Source organism: Sminthopsis crassicaudata, chromosome X (assembly GCF_048593235.1).
Source record: "Sminthopsis crassicaudata isolate SCR6 chromosome X, ASM4859323v1, whole genome shotgun sequence".
Taxonomy (NCBI): Eukaryota; Metazoa; Chordata; class Mammalia; order Dasyuromorphia; family Dasyuridae; genus Sminthopsis; species Sminthopsis crassicaudata.
In genome coordinates, this window is record NC_133623.1 from 16,409,631 (window position 1) to 16,425,088 (window position 15,458).

The 15,458-nt window shown below is 35.7% G+C and overlaps 1 protein-coding gene across 8 annotated transcripts in view; it reads right to left on the reverse strand.

The window, feature by feature from the left end:
- Positions 1-15,458, reverse strand: part of LOC141548465 (protocadherin-11 X-linked-like) — a 571,918-nt gene that overhangs the window by 415,005 nt on the left and 141,455 nt on the right. The gene's annotated exons all lie outside the window — the stretch shown is intronic.

Sequence of the window (15,458 nt, forward strand, 5' to 3'; positions counted from 1 at the left end):
GAGGTAAAACGTAGGGCATGGGAGACTTCCCAGTCTTCTGCTGGCTCCATGGATTTGAAATTCTGAAATCTTCTAAATTGACTTCCTGACTGAAGCACTGCAGAAATCCCTGAACAACTTAATCCACAACAGGAGGAGGGGGGAAAGACACCTCACTAAAGCATTACTACTTATGTTAATATGATAGCAACTCAATTTATTCAAGTGCTGATCAATGCTAAACAATCAGAGAAGTTCATGTATTATGTATTTCAAAAGAACAGGGGCTTTTTAGTGGAATGTCACAAGGTTAACCAACTGGTAGACATGGGCTCCCTTGGGCTCAGTTTAGCCCCAGTACTTACTACACAGTCGATGGTGAAACAATAGCAAATGAGAGCATTGTTTGAAATGCATAATGAACTGCTTTCATAAACCTCAACCTTCAGGAGGCATTATACTTTAGTATCTGATAGCTCAGACAATTACTGGCCCTCCATTTGTCTGACAACATCAAGCCTTGCTGTTTTGTCTAATCTTTAACCATGTCTCAGAAATCACTGAAAGTGCAATTGTCAGAGATTACCCTGTTAATACAAATGCATTAGCAATTAAAACCACTTGTTATATATCTCCTGGCAGTCATAAGTACTGCAGGATCTCATACTCAGTCTCCATTCATTACTGATGCTTACTTCAGAAAAATCTGGAGACGTGAATGTACATACACATATGTGAGCGCTCACACACATGCCCTACTTCCTTGTGTCTGGGTAGTTCATCAATGATTTTCCCAGATGTTTGCCAGAAAAATATCTGGGTTTATTCTGCAAATGTTACCCAATAATTTTTATCATCGCCATTTCAGATGATCCATAAGGCATGCACAGTTAACATGCCAGTCAAGAGTAAGCCCTTCCCTACCCATAGTCCCTTTGGAATGTGGGAATATGTGATGATATTCTCTGCTAGCTTCAAGTTCTCTATGATTGAAAGCTGATCTGGGTCATACCCACTGACTCTTGAACCCACAAAACTAAAGACTGCAGGGTACCAAACCTAGTCACTAATTAGATTCCAGCTGGTCTCTGGGATGAGGCTTTTGGGCAGACTTTATGAAATTTCCAGCCTACCTAGCCTAATGGAAGATGGGGATCTCACAATACCTCCCCCCTCCCAATTTGCCTCCTGATTAATGCTATGGACTCAGTGAGACCCCAGTATCCTGGCTTTGTCTTTTGTGTATCTTTTGCTCTAGCTTCAACCCTATGAATATTAAAAGTTTCTAGTGCTCACTGAGCTACATAACTGGGCAATGCCAATGCAGAGCTGAAATATAGATGGTCAATTTAATTAGCAGTCTTACAAAGACTGCGTTCCAATAAAGATATGTATTTTGCTCTCAAGTGATATAAAACAATGGTAAGTTACTGCATTCTGTGCTAATCATTCCACATGTTTTTATTTTGTTGCTTAGTATTCCATTTTCAATGTAGAAATAAACTTCCTGATCCATATCTGATTGATTTTTGTATATGGGATAACTATCTTATTATTTTAACTTTCCCCCTTTGCTGAGGAAAATCCTAGACTATAGAATTTAACCATAGGCCATAACCATTAACAAGTCCAACAATGGTATTATTCCTTGGGAATCTGAAGTGGGTATGAGAAAAAGGATTCAGAAACCCATTTCCTCCATCAAGAAGTGAGGCAGTAAATAAGATCATTACCATATGGCTGGGTCAAGAACAGGGAGGAATGGGTACCCTGAGTCTTTGTGAGATCCAGAGGAAGTTGCCTTTATTTACTTTGCTAAACTGACACGTCTAACACACACATCTAAAGTATAAGTAAATATTGACAACTCATAATTTCTTTGACAAGTCATAACTTCTTTTTCTTTCTTCTAGGTGATTATGCACTGTCCACAAAACTAATTGGGCATCCTGATGTGAGAAGGGTATTGGCAGAGGAATCAGGAACACATAGCTTCAAATGTCACATCTGATATTTACTAATTGTCTAACTGTGAGTTCGCTTAACTTCTCTGGCCTTAGTTTCCTATCTGATAAATGACATTAATAAAGTGTCTAGCTCACAAGATTGTTGTAAGACACAACAAATGTCTAAAACATGCTGTTCAAACTCTAAAGGGACATATGTGTGTGTGTGTGTGTGTGTGTGTGTGTGTGTCTGGTTATCATAAGGAGGAGGAAGTTGGGTTTAATATAATTTCTCAAATCCAAAAATATCTGGTACCAAGTTTGGGAATGGGTCTATGCTAAGATGTCTCCTTTGCTACTTAACTTTGACTCTAGGAAATAATATTATAATTATCTTATCATGCCCTTGAAAGAAAAGAGCAAACACTGCTTCCCCTATAATTCAACAAATGGCACTATCATCTACCAAAAAGATCTCACTCATTTAAAATGTAACAGGAGACTGTATATCCAGTATCCACTTGTCAATAAACATTTCTGTTTCCCATATGTGCAAAAAGCAGCCTATTCTGTCCCCTACAGAAATAGGAATTGACTGCAAAAGACTGACAAAGCCCCAGGAATGCTGGGAGCTGGAAATCTTATAAGAGTTTAACTTTCAGTGATCTATTCATTTGTTTGGTTGATTGGTTTTAATGATTGAAGGATCATTAAACATCCTGGCATTCTCATTTTTAAAAAGTAGTGAGAGACTTAAAATTGCGAAAAGAAATTCAAATTTCAGGCTTAAGCTTCTCAAATTGAGGCTCTCAGTCCTACTGGTTTCCATCATCTGCCTTCCCCTAAATGGGCTCAATACACCATGAAGCACTGATAAAAATGTTTAATGACACTGTTTGTATATCACCCTACAAGACAAAAAATGACTTCCCATCTACCCTGATTAGCCTGCTCAGTTTCAAATAAAAATGTATTATTAAAACTATTAATTATTTAGGAAGATTACATTCTTCTGTGAGTCAGTTTTAATGAATGAATACAAAAATTCACTTTCTCTAAAAGCACTCTGCTGTCTGCCTATGATATTAGTATATGGTAATATCACAGTAAAATAAAGGCTGGAGTTGTAAAATAAGTGAAATCAACATTCCAATTACTCATTTACCATAAATTATTACTCACCCCATTACTTGCCACGAGATATTTGTAAGAATTTCTGCAGAGAATGAATCTAATAATAAAGAATATTCATATAATCTCTACAATGAGAGAATGCATCTTCTACTCTTTGGGGATCTGAGTAAAATCATGGGAAATTGAGATCAAAAGACCCCACCTTTAATGTTCACATAACATTGTCTACAAAAGAGCTCAATATAGATATGGGATAAAAAAAGACATAGTTCTGTGGGGTAGACATAGAACGGCTTTCAGTTTATATTCCATAATTTATTTGCATCATTGTTTTCCATTTCATTGTTAAAATACGCTAAAAAGGTTTCATAGATTAAGCTACAACATATATATTTGGAGATTAAAACAGCCATCTGATAACAACTTTCCTCATATTTTGGCAAATTTAAGACTGACAAAATTAAGAGACTTAACCACGTTGAGTTTGTACTGCTATGGTATGGCAGAATTCCAGGGTACGAGAAAATAATCAGCCATCACAAGTGGGTAACATGCTTAGCTTCCAAAGAAAATGACAATTTAAAATGGGAATGAATGCTGGGAGGAGAAGGAAAGAAGAAGGGGGTCAGGGGAAACAAGGGGAGAGGGAAAAAGGAAAGGGAGAGGGAAGAGGGAAGAGAGGAAAAAGAGAAGGGGGGATAAAAGAGAAAAGAGAGGGGGAGAAAAGGGTGGTGATTTTTAAAACAATTTTGCAGGACCCAGAACAACATTCAATTTGGCTTAGATCCCTTAGAGTGATAGCTAGCAAATATTTATCTTTTAGCATAAGAGAAACCATTGATCTGATAAAAATTGGCATGTGTAGGATTAGCAAAAGCACCCTAAGGTCCTTTGCAATCAGAATTATAGCTCCAAGGAACAAAATCATCATAATCATCTATCAGCAATAAAATACCTATCAGAAGCCCTCTGAAATCAAAAGACCTCAACTCTGGGTGTAAAGGTAGGGTGAGACCTAATTCACTAGAGGAATCATGACTCTAGACCCACAGACCCCTTATTAATACAGTGAAATCTCTTTCAGCTTTCTATGTAAAGAAATTATTTATGGAAATCACTTTGATCTCTGGCTATATTTACTCAAACATGATTTCATAGCTGAGGATTCCAAGATTTATCTGACCTCTTCAAGCACAAGCAACTTTAAAGCTTCTAGAAACTAGACCATATTCTCAACACAGAAATTTTATTAACACTTAGGATATTTCCAACTTTTTAAATATAGTGGCCTCTTCAAAAACTTCTCTTTAATCTCAGAAACAACATTCCCAAAGTTGGCTCAGTTTTACATTTATATTTCCAAAAACAAGCATAATGTGTAACATCCCTAAAGGAATACTAACAACCCAACAATGTCAGAAGATAAAAATAAAGTAATCATAAAGTATTAAAATAAAAACCTCTAGTCCAGGCCAATTTACAAGTGAATTCTACTTTTTTTTCCAAAATGGAGAAAGGAAATACTCTGCCAAACCCCTTTTGCAAGACAGATACACTAAATCAGAGGCAAAAAAAAATGCAAAGAAAAAAGAGAACAACATTCCTAATGAATGAGGTAAACATTTAAAATCAGCCTTAGAAAAAAAACTTATAGCAAAGAGTTTTTAAAAAATTATTCACTATGACAAAGTTGGATTTGTTTCAGGGATAGGAGAAGAGTTCAATATTAGAAAATATAATGAACAAGAGAGTTGACCTCAGCAATCTTGCAAAATCACTTAACCTCTCAGTGCCCAAGCAAATCAGTGCCCAAGCTCACATGTAAAATGCAAACACAATTCATAGAGGGAGTACCTCACCAGGACCTGCTTATACAGATGAAAACATAAGACAAGTAAGCAAAATATATTAGAAACATGTCCAAGCTGGCATGCTACCATAGATGCAGAAAAAAAACCTTTGTCATTTTAACAGAGATGGAGAGCACATGTTGTTTTATTTGTTTGTTGAGTAAGGGCTGTGAACTAGTCCTTTGAATTCCTTAATATTAGTATTCATCAATCATTCTTGAAGAGGACTAATGACATAAGGAACTTCCAGGGAGTAAAGTCACTCCACCAATGCAGATTGGTAGTCTTAGACAGTTGTTTAGAGGTACTGAGAGATTAAGAGGCCTACCTAAATTCACAGAGCCAGACTCAGAGTTGTGATGAACTCAAACTTTTTAATTCTATTAGCTACTCAATGTTTCCTTGAATTTATACAAAGCAATAAAAAGTTATTTCAAGAGGGCAAAAGTGTGAATAATTGGAGCAGTCAAGGAATGCCTTGTGTCAGAGCTTGTTCTCTGAAAGAAAGACAGGGATCTTCTAAGGTTGATGGAAATAGGATATGCATGGCAGATGTGGGAAACCATTTATGCAGACACAAAAGTGGAAGATGGAATGCTGTATGTGTGAAACAGCAAATAAGAAGAAGAGATGATCCGAAGGAGGGTACAGAACAGTTCTTGCTTTGCCTAAATTCACTTTATGTATATAGGGTCATGAAGGATCAATCACAAGTGAAAAACAACTGAACATCAATCATACAAGTTTACAATAGCAGGTTGTATTTAAATTTTATGTTTGCAAAGGTAACATTCTTCTGTTGGTTGAAGGGAAAAAATATGTGTGTATACTTCATTTCCTAATATACGTGGCCTAAATGGCCTAAATGAAGTGGTGGTAATCGGCTGACATGAACATCAAAACCATTTTTTCCCCAACTTGATTTCATATTGTTTTGGTCTCCCTTTTCTTCTCATTCTATGGGAAAATTTCTTCTATTTTTCATTTTTGCTTGCCTCATGAAGTAGTGAGCTCCCTATTACATACAAGTGTTCCAGCAAAACCAAGCAGCAGACCAAGAGGTCCAGAAACAGAGGCTTGCAAGCAGTAAGATTTGTGTGATTACATCAATGCAGCAGTCACTTGGTCTCATTTGCTTTGACCTTGAAGAATTTTATTTTCTTTTTCTATTCCTGGCAAGTCAGCTTAGGAAAAAAAAGGGGTAAGGTTTATCAGTGCTAAAGAATAAGCAGAGTCAGCTGCTCAGCTATGCAAAGGTCTGAAGGCAAAGCACTGTTAATCAGGAAAGTCATGGCATGCAATGAGGACAGTAGTTTTTACATCTCTCCTCATTCCATCCCCCAAACTTCAAATCATTAGCACCCTTAAATACATTGAAGGACCCTTTTCTAATATGACAATCACTTCTCAAGAAAAGATGCTGCCCCAATAACACATGGAAACACGCTCCTGATACTTCAGCTGTCTAATATCCAAAAGAAGATTTGGAGGAAATGCAAGATCCAATCCAAAATCTTATGGAAATCTTCTCATGTTTATGTTCGCAGTAACCTTCCCACTTCTTGGTTCTGTTCTCTCCACTCACACAATAGTCCCTCCTCATCTCTCTAGTTCAGGTCCTCATCTTCTCTTTCTGGGACTATAGCAATCACTTCCTAATTGGTTTCCCCACCTGCAGCCCTTTCTAGTAGAATGCATCCTTCACTTAACTCCCTTGTAGTCTGTGGGCAGTTATGTGGTACTTCAGTGGATAGAGTGCTGGACCTGGAGTCTGGAAGATTCATCTTCCTGAGTTCAAATTTGACCTCAGACTTTCACTAGCTGTATGATTCTAAGTAAGCCACTCTATCCTGTTTGCCTCAATTTCTTCATCTGCAAAATGATTTGGAGAAGGAAACGACAAACCACTCCAATATCTTTGCCAATTAAACCCCAAAGGGAGTCGGGGTTGGATATGACTGAGAAGTGGCTAACCAACAGCCCTTGCAGCCTTCCTCAGCCCAATGTCTTTCTGTTTGGTGCAAATTACTTTTCCTCTGCTCTGTAGGCTCTTACTTAAAGGGACATGTGCCCTGTAGAATGTAATCACCCTGAGGGTGGAGACTTTGAGGTTTCTTTCTGTGGCAAATATTTAGCAGTGTCTGGCAAACAGGATACCTTTAATAAATGCATGCTTGTTTGCTTGCCTCACTGACTGAAAGTGGAGAAGAAAAGAATCTGGGCTAATGTCATATTGGCATTTAGCTTCACTGGATAAGATATTTAGAAATATTTTGTATTGCTTACAGACCTTGTAGCATGCTTGCAACTGAAATTCTTGGCAGTTGCCAGCGTTTTCATTTTAAAGGATAAATAAGAGCTTGAAATTTAATTTTAAGGAAATAAATAGACAAATTTAGTCATAACTGAGTGTAATTATCACAAAATTAAGGAAATTAAGGTGAAAGCATTGCAATAAATATCTTCCTACTCAAGCTTCTGATGAGAATATTAAAGTCAAAGAAATATACGAGAATAGAGCCAAAAGAGTTTTAATAATCTAGAGTCCATAGGGACACTGCTCTACCATGGTTCCCGGAATCTGAAGAGTAATAATGATGACAGTAATAATAATACTATTTATAAAGTGTTCCTTTTCCCTGCTAAGAAACTCAAGACATGGGTTACAATACAATAATCAATCACAATTTAACATTTTAATTATGATAACGAGCCAATCATAAACATAAGCAATAAGGTTCCAGTGGTCAAAAAGCTACCTAGAGATAGAGTTATATGAGAAACTGTCAAATAGCAAGACTCAGACTGAGCTTGCTTTCTTGTGGAGCATTCCCACCAACATAACCCTTCAACAACACACATCCTACCACTGAGGAGGGGAATCGTGAACAATTCATTAATTAATTGTCCTCAGTTTCCTCTTTTGTGTTAAAAGAGTAGATCTAGTCAGCATTAAGGGGGTGATTATATGACTGTTACATTTCAGAATATAACAATTACATTTAGGATCATCAGATGGGACAGTCTTCATAAACACATTAGAAAGTATCCTACCTCTCAAAGACATCCCCTATAGGCGACCATCCAGTCTCTTGTCTGAACATTTTTTGGAGATACTTCCAATGATACACTCTTGTGGGTCTTTAATTATTAGAAAACTCTTCATAGTGAATTGAAATCTATCTCACAGTATGAGAGAAGCCCAGAACTTTGCATCTAGATGTGGAGTGAAGAGCAGATAGTGGACTGGACATATGAATGGAAATACCTCTGATGTTATCCTCTCTCCACTCTCTCCTCCCCTGCTTATCACTCACTGCCTCATCAACTCATCCCCTCCAGACTTTCCTTCTCTATTTAAACCTTGTTTATTTGCTCTCCACCCTTTTAGAAAAGGTTTTATCTTCAGTTAACAGTAAGCTGATTTTTATCATATAAGGAGTGTTTGCTATAAAGGAGTAGAAAGTGAAAAGAAGGAAAGATCAAAAGGGAATCTGAGACCAATTGCCTTAGACTTCACTGCAAGCCTCCAGTAAGCTCTACTGCACTGCTGAGTGCAAATGAGGAACTACATACATATTTATGTCATCTTCTTGATATAAATACCATTCTAGAAATTCTAAGAAAAAAGAAAATTATTTTTCTGAATCAACCTTTTTGCACGTAGGAACATGTTTTAAATGTTCACAAACTCTGTTTGATAATCCGTTCTAGAATTCTGCCAAGTATTGACATCAATCTTGTTGCTCTGTTTTCAGAATCTTTTTTTTATCCTTTCTGAAAATCAAGGCAATATTCTCTCGTCAATAGAGGGTAATGGTTGTAAGACCAAAACAAAAACATTTATTCAAGTGCCCTTGAATAAAAAACTTTTGGACCTAGAGGATTAGGCTTAAGATAACTAAAAGCATTCAGGTAGCTCTCTTCCTCTTCACTCATTTCAGACTTCTATTCCTTCTTAAATATATTCTAGAAGAAGAGAATTTTTTAAAGATAGATAGATAAGCACTTGCAATGTACCGAGTTGGAGAGCTCTAACTTTAGTGAATGAATATGAGAGAAAAGTGACTCACATCAGGTCCAACAGTTACCTAACGCACAGCTTCTTAAACTGTGGTTCATAACCTCATATAGGGTTATGTAAGTGAACGCAAGGATCATGCAATTATGGTTTATCATCAGTAAATCTTTGATTTGTATATTTATTTCTATATATCTGGGTTCACAGAAAAATTTCTTGGGCACAAAGGGGTCACGAGTGGAAAAATGTTTAAGAAGCCCTGATGTATTGGATGGGGGTTAGGACTAGCACATTTCTGTCAGCTATTTACTTAATACTTTAATATCACCCAGCTATGGCTGTCTATCTAAATTCAAAAAGACTTCTCTTGTAACAGTAAGTACCATCACTGATTCAGTAAAACATATACTAACTCTCCATAACTGAGTATTTCAGAAAAGCTGACAAAAGTAGACGTTGTCCTGATGTGTGTAAGCTTATAAATCTGCAGGAGGAAAGAAATATAAAGAGGCTTTTATGGAGCTTTCATACCATTCCACTCAAGCACTATTGTTCTTGAACCCAGAGGTACGTGGAGGAAATAGCTTTTTCTAATCCCTTAGGAAAAAAAGGGCTTTGTCCAGCTAACAAGTAAATGGACTTTATTTTTAACAATTTGAAGAAGGGCTAAGGATATTGGGATTGTGTTCTTAAAAACAAAGCTTAACTAAGTATTTCTAAATTCAATACATGTCCTTAGGCAGTAGAGTGCCAGGACAAAATTGCAATGAGTGAATATAGCTGAACAGATGCTAATTTTATTATATTCAGCCCCACACATTTTGTTAGTTGGCATTGAAACAAAAGTGGCCAAATGAAACAATAAGTGTTTCAAACTGAATTTTACTGAAATGTGATCATTTGAGGATTTTTAAGATTTAAAGAAGAGATCCTAAAGCCCAGAAAGGTTTCTGTCCTCTTTTGGACCCTTTCCCTCTTGCGTCATGTTGATGGCTAGCTCATCAGTTTTAACAGAAGTCTGTCCCATACTGTGAGCCTCAAAAAGCAGCCTCAATAAAATCTAGCAGAATAATAGTGTAACTGATAATAAAGCCCACTTAAAACACCCCAGAATTAACTGTAGCTAGGCCCAGGGCTTTCCTTTACAAGGGAAAAACACTGTACTCTCATGATACTGGGAAGGCTCTGTAAAGAGGGCGTCCCATTCTTGATCACTACTGTTACAAACAACTGAAACTGTTGTTCAGTATCTTTCTCTGGAGTCCAGCTAAAATGTTAAAAAATGAATTCAGATAAAATCCTTTGTGATGTGAGGACCTATAGCCCTGCTATTCCTAGAATTATATTTGTTCTTGAATGGATCATACTCCCTCTTGCAGACTTCCTCTCTCTCTTTTTTCTTCCCTTCCTCCCTTCTGTCCGACCCCTTTTTTCTTTGTCTCTCTGTCTCTGTATCTCTACTTCCATCTGTCTCTGTCTTTCTCTGTGTATCTCTCTCCTCAGTTTTTTTTAATGTTTTTTTAAGTTCCACCAAATAATAAATAATAAAAAAAACAAATAAGTAGGGTACAGTTGATATTATCCAGGTTAATTTTACTGAAGTCTTATTTATCCTTCTTTCTAAAGCTTTTTCTTCAATAAGAAGGCAAACAAAATATATACAAGGGAAATGCCACTCCCTTTCCTCCCAGCCTAACTGTTAAGGAAGATATTCACTTTTAGGATTCTGTGTGGACTATCTAATGTTTGCTATTTTAGCATCTATGTAAGGGTGGGGTTTCATTGATTTTCTTTACTTTTAAAAGTGATGGCTCCAAGATTTAGGCATAAAGAACGAGATCATAAATAAATTAGAGGAACACAGGATAGTTTACCTCTCATACTTGTGGAGGAGGAAGGCATTTGTGTCCAAAGGAGAACTAGAGATCATTATTGATCACTAAATAGAAAATTTTGATTACATCAAATTAAAAAATTTTTCCAGAAACAAAACTAATGCAAACAAGATTAGAAGGGAAGTAACAAATTGGGAAAATATTTTTATAGTTAAAGGTTCTGATAAAGGCCTCATCTCCAAAATATACAGAGAATTGACTTTAATTTATAAGAAATCAAGCCATTCTCCAATTGATAAATGGTCAAAGGATATGAACAGACAATTTTCAGATGATGAAATTGAAACTATTTCCACTCATATGAAAGAGTGTTCCAAATCACTACTGATCAGAGAAATGCAAATTAAGACAACTCTGAGATACCACTACACACCTGTCAGATTGGCTAAGATGACAGGAACAAATAACGATGAATGTTGGAGGGGATGTGGGAAAACTGGGACACTGATACATTGTTGGTGGAGTTGTGAAAGAATCCAGCCATTCTGGAGAGCAATCTGGAACTATGCCCAAAAAGTTATCAAACTGTGCATACCTTTTGACCCAGCATTGCTGCTATTGGGCTTATATCCCAAAGAAATACTAAAGAAGGGAAAGGGACCTGTATGTGCCAAAATGTTTGTGGCAGCTCTTTTTGTAGTGGCTAGAAACTGGAAGATGAATGGATGTGGGAGAATGGTTGGGTAAACTATGGTATATGAATGTTATAAAATATTATTGTTCTGTAAGAAATGACCAGCAGGAGGAATACAGAGAGGCCTGGAGAGACATCAACTGATGCTGAGTGAAATGAGCAGAACCAGGAGATCATTATACACTTCAACAATGATACTGTATGAGGATGGATTCTGATGGAAGTAAGACATGTTACCTGTGGTTGGGAGCAGACAATGGTGATTACCCTGATCTGCCATGTTAACACTGATTAGTAATGAACAAGCAAAAAAGACAAAAAACTGAATCTAACAAATAAGGTGACTTCTAAAACAACAGTAACCAACAGGAAAGTCTAACTCCACCATGAGCAAAAATAAATGAATAACTGAACCAAAATATGTTGTATTCTAGATCTACATAGAGCCCAAATCATAAATTAGCTATTCTAGAACTCAAGTATGAAAAAGACCCTTAATAATGTCTTCAAGAAATTACATAGCATTTTTTCTATATGCTCCAACATCTCAAAGTTCTTTGCAAACCAACTAAATTGCTCCATCTAATTAACCCCACCCCTACCATTTTAAAATGATTCCCATATGACTGAACACATAGGCCTTACTGCCCAACTGTTTCTTTCCACAGTAAGGGCTCTTTGGCAGTTTTTTGACTATCCCTCCCTCTTGTCAGGAAGCTCCCAAATCTCCCCTCTTTCACCTTAGGCCCATCTACCTGATCCATCTGTTCCTTATTCAACTTCTCAGTCCTTTCCCCTCACCAACACCACATTATGATAAACAAGACAGACAAATAAGCAATAATTTGATTTCCAATTCAGAGCTGGTTTATATAATATGGCAGGAGAGAATAGAAAATGCATTATTTCTGTCTTACTGATTTTCGATGGCCTTTATTTTCATTTTATTATTTCTGACAAAAAGTGAAATATGCCTTAGTATTTGCTTAAAGTAAATGTAGCAATTTCTCATCACTTACTGGAGGGCAGGGGGTAGCATGTTAAATTAATACTGCGCCCATTCCTCAAGAGTTCTCTTAAAACCCAACTTGCAAGGTATGTCATAACATGTCATAAAAGTTGAGAATTCACTTTGGGCCACTGTTGCCAACTACACTGAGGAGTTTCTCTTATACATATCTTACCTCCTTAACGTAAAAAGTGAAACTAATGATATTTACCTCTATTCATAGTTGTATAATATCATCTACCCTTAATTCAAATGACAAATCTAATGCAGTAACACCGTTGATATGGCAGTACCCCTACAGTCATGTGTTTAATATTTTTTAATGTCTTATTGATGCTTGTTGCCTTTTATGACATTATCATTTCTGAATAAAAACCAAACATCCCTTTCACTAATTCCTCCCCTTGTAACAAAAAAGTTAAGCAAACCCAATGGATAAAATCACAGTATATGTGGCATGATATCATTCATTACTTCCACCTCTCCAGCCAGGAGAGGGAAAGAAATATTTTTTTTTTATTTCACTCTATGCATATAGGAATGATTTTGTTAAGGAAAATATCAGAGTTAGATTTATAATTTTAATACTTTTGGTAGGACACATTTATAATCTCAATAAAAGGACACTAAGCTAGCTTCTAAAAGAAGGAAAAGCTCTGTAATACTTGGAGGAGAAAGGAAATTGGATGCATAGTTGTAGCAATTACGAGCCTTATAGTATCAATTGTTTTAATTAGCACTAAAAACAACTTCTGCTCTGTAGGAGAATGACTAATATAGGTCAGCACAGGGATTATATTAATTGAAAATGAATCTAGTATCTTCTAGATGAGTAGAAAACCCATTTTTCTGCTGAGAATATTCTTTAGCACAGGCGGATGCTAAATGAAAACTTTTTACTACAGAATTCAACTTATAATCAACTGTTTTATGCCTATTAATATGCTCCAGATTCTTTCTTGCTTCAGACAAAATTAATACAGATAATCCTGATTAAAAATGGAAAGCAGATGATGAGGTTGGCAATTATTGAAACTTCTATGTGCAAGTCATGGTGTCATGAAAAGAGCTCTGAATTTGGGATCAGAAGACTCAAGTCTAAATTTTGCCTTTGACTTGAGGCCAATTACATGACCTCTCTGACCACCAATTTCCTCACCTGCAAAATGGGGTAGTAGTTTATAACAAAAGAATAATAGAACATATATTGGACTTAGCATAAATTTTTAACATGTTTAACATATATTGGATTACTTGCCATCTAGAGAAGGAGGTGGGGGAAGGGGGAAAATTTGGAACACAAGGTTTAGCAAGGGTCAATGCTGAAAAAATATCCTTGCAAATGTTTTCAAAATAAAAAAAGCTTTTATTTTAAAAAGAATAATAGAGATATTGTATTTTACATGCTGTCTAAGCCTTAAAATGTTATATAAAAGTCTGGTACTAACTTTTGCCATAACACATTATCTTTACAAAGTGCTTTCACATACATTTTCTTATCTAACCTTCAACACTTCTGGGGGATAGATAGTAAATTATTATATCCATATTATCACCCAAACTCAATATATGACTTCTCTAAATCTATATTCTTCCTTATTTGCGCTTTTCTTTTCTCCTCCAAGTTTGTAGATATTGATTGATGAGGAGCTCTAGCTGATCATATATTATGAAATTAAGACTTCAGAATTCAATAGCTAAACACTGGTCTTGTAGTCACTACTGAAGATGAAGATTAACATTGTGTTATGAGGTTAAGACCAATATTCTCATCCAGCAAGCCTTTACTGTTTCCTTTGGGAATATCAGATACTGAATTCTCTGCTATATGGAAACAAGCAAAACTCCATTATCATCATGGAATTATGTATTAAATGTGTTTGCATTTTTTATCTTTAGTTGGACTATTCTATAATTAAGTACAAAACGAATATACTCAAAATACATGATAAAATGTGAAACAATATTCTGATAGCCCTGTAGTGACAACATATTACATAATAGCTTCCATTTAACTTAGATTCATAGTCTGATTTGAACATTTGGATTTTATTTATTTGAAACAAGAATACATGTTCCCCTTACCTATCACAAAATCCCTATATAATTAATGAGGAAATTAAACTATCCAGGCATTGAGAGGACTGTATGGACTTTGTACTGCAACTCTTTTCATGACACCATGACTTGCACATAGAAGTTTCAACAAATTGCCAACCTCATCATCTGCTTTCCATTTTTAATCAGGATTATCTATATTAATTTGTCTGAAGCAACTCTAAATGCAGTTAGCTCTCAATCTCTGGATCAAATACATCATAGGAAAGCTATTGTAGTAGGAAAAAGATCAATATATTGAAGCTACAGTGTAATAGGTCTTTGCTTGATACTGTGTCTTAACTCTGATAAATATATGTATATGTTTGTATGCAAATGTATATACACAACACTTAGCAATGTACTTAAAATATAAAGTTCAGTATCAATATTGATGGCAGATGATATCAATCCTCCTACTTTAATTTCCAAATGTATTATGAAAATAAGTTGAATAAACATATTTGGTAGAAGAGAATATACTGTACTTACTAGAACTTGTATATAAAAGAACATTCACATACATAAATGTATATAAACATTATAATCCATGGCGTTTGGCTACCCCACCATAAACAAAAATAATATCATAATCTTAGAATAAGCTGTTCTTCTGATTTTGCTTTCTTCATTTTATATTACATCATGTTTCCAAATTTCAAATATTTATTCTTTTTAATGACATTATAGTATAATGCATGCCAATTTCACACATTTAGATTGTTTCCTTTTTATGAAATTACAAGCAGAGCTGAAGTATGTTTATGCATGTGTGTGTGTCTCTCCCAGGTAAGAATCTCTACTTTAATGAATATTGACTACCATTTACCTAATCCCATCATTCTTATGTATCTCTTCATGGCCCCTTACTCATCCCTACCCTAATCTGTAAT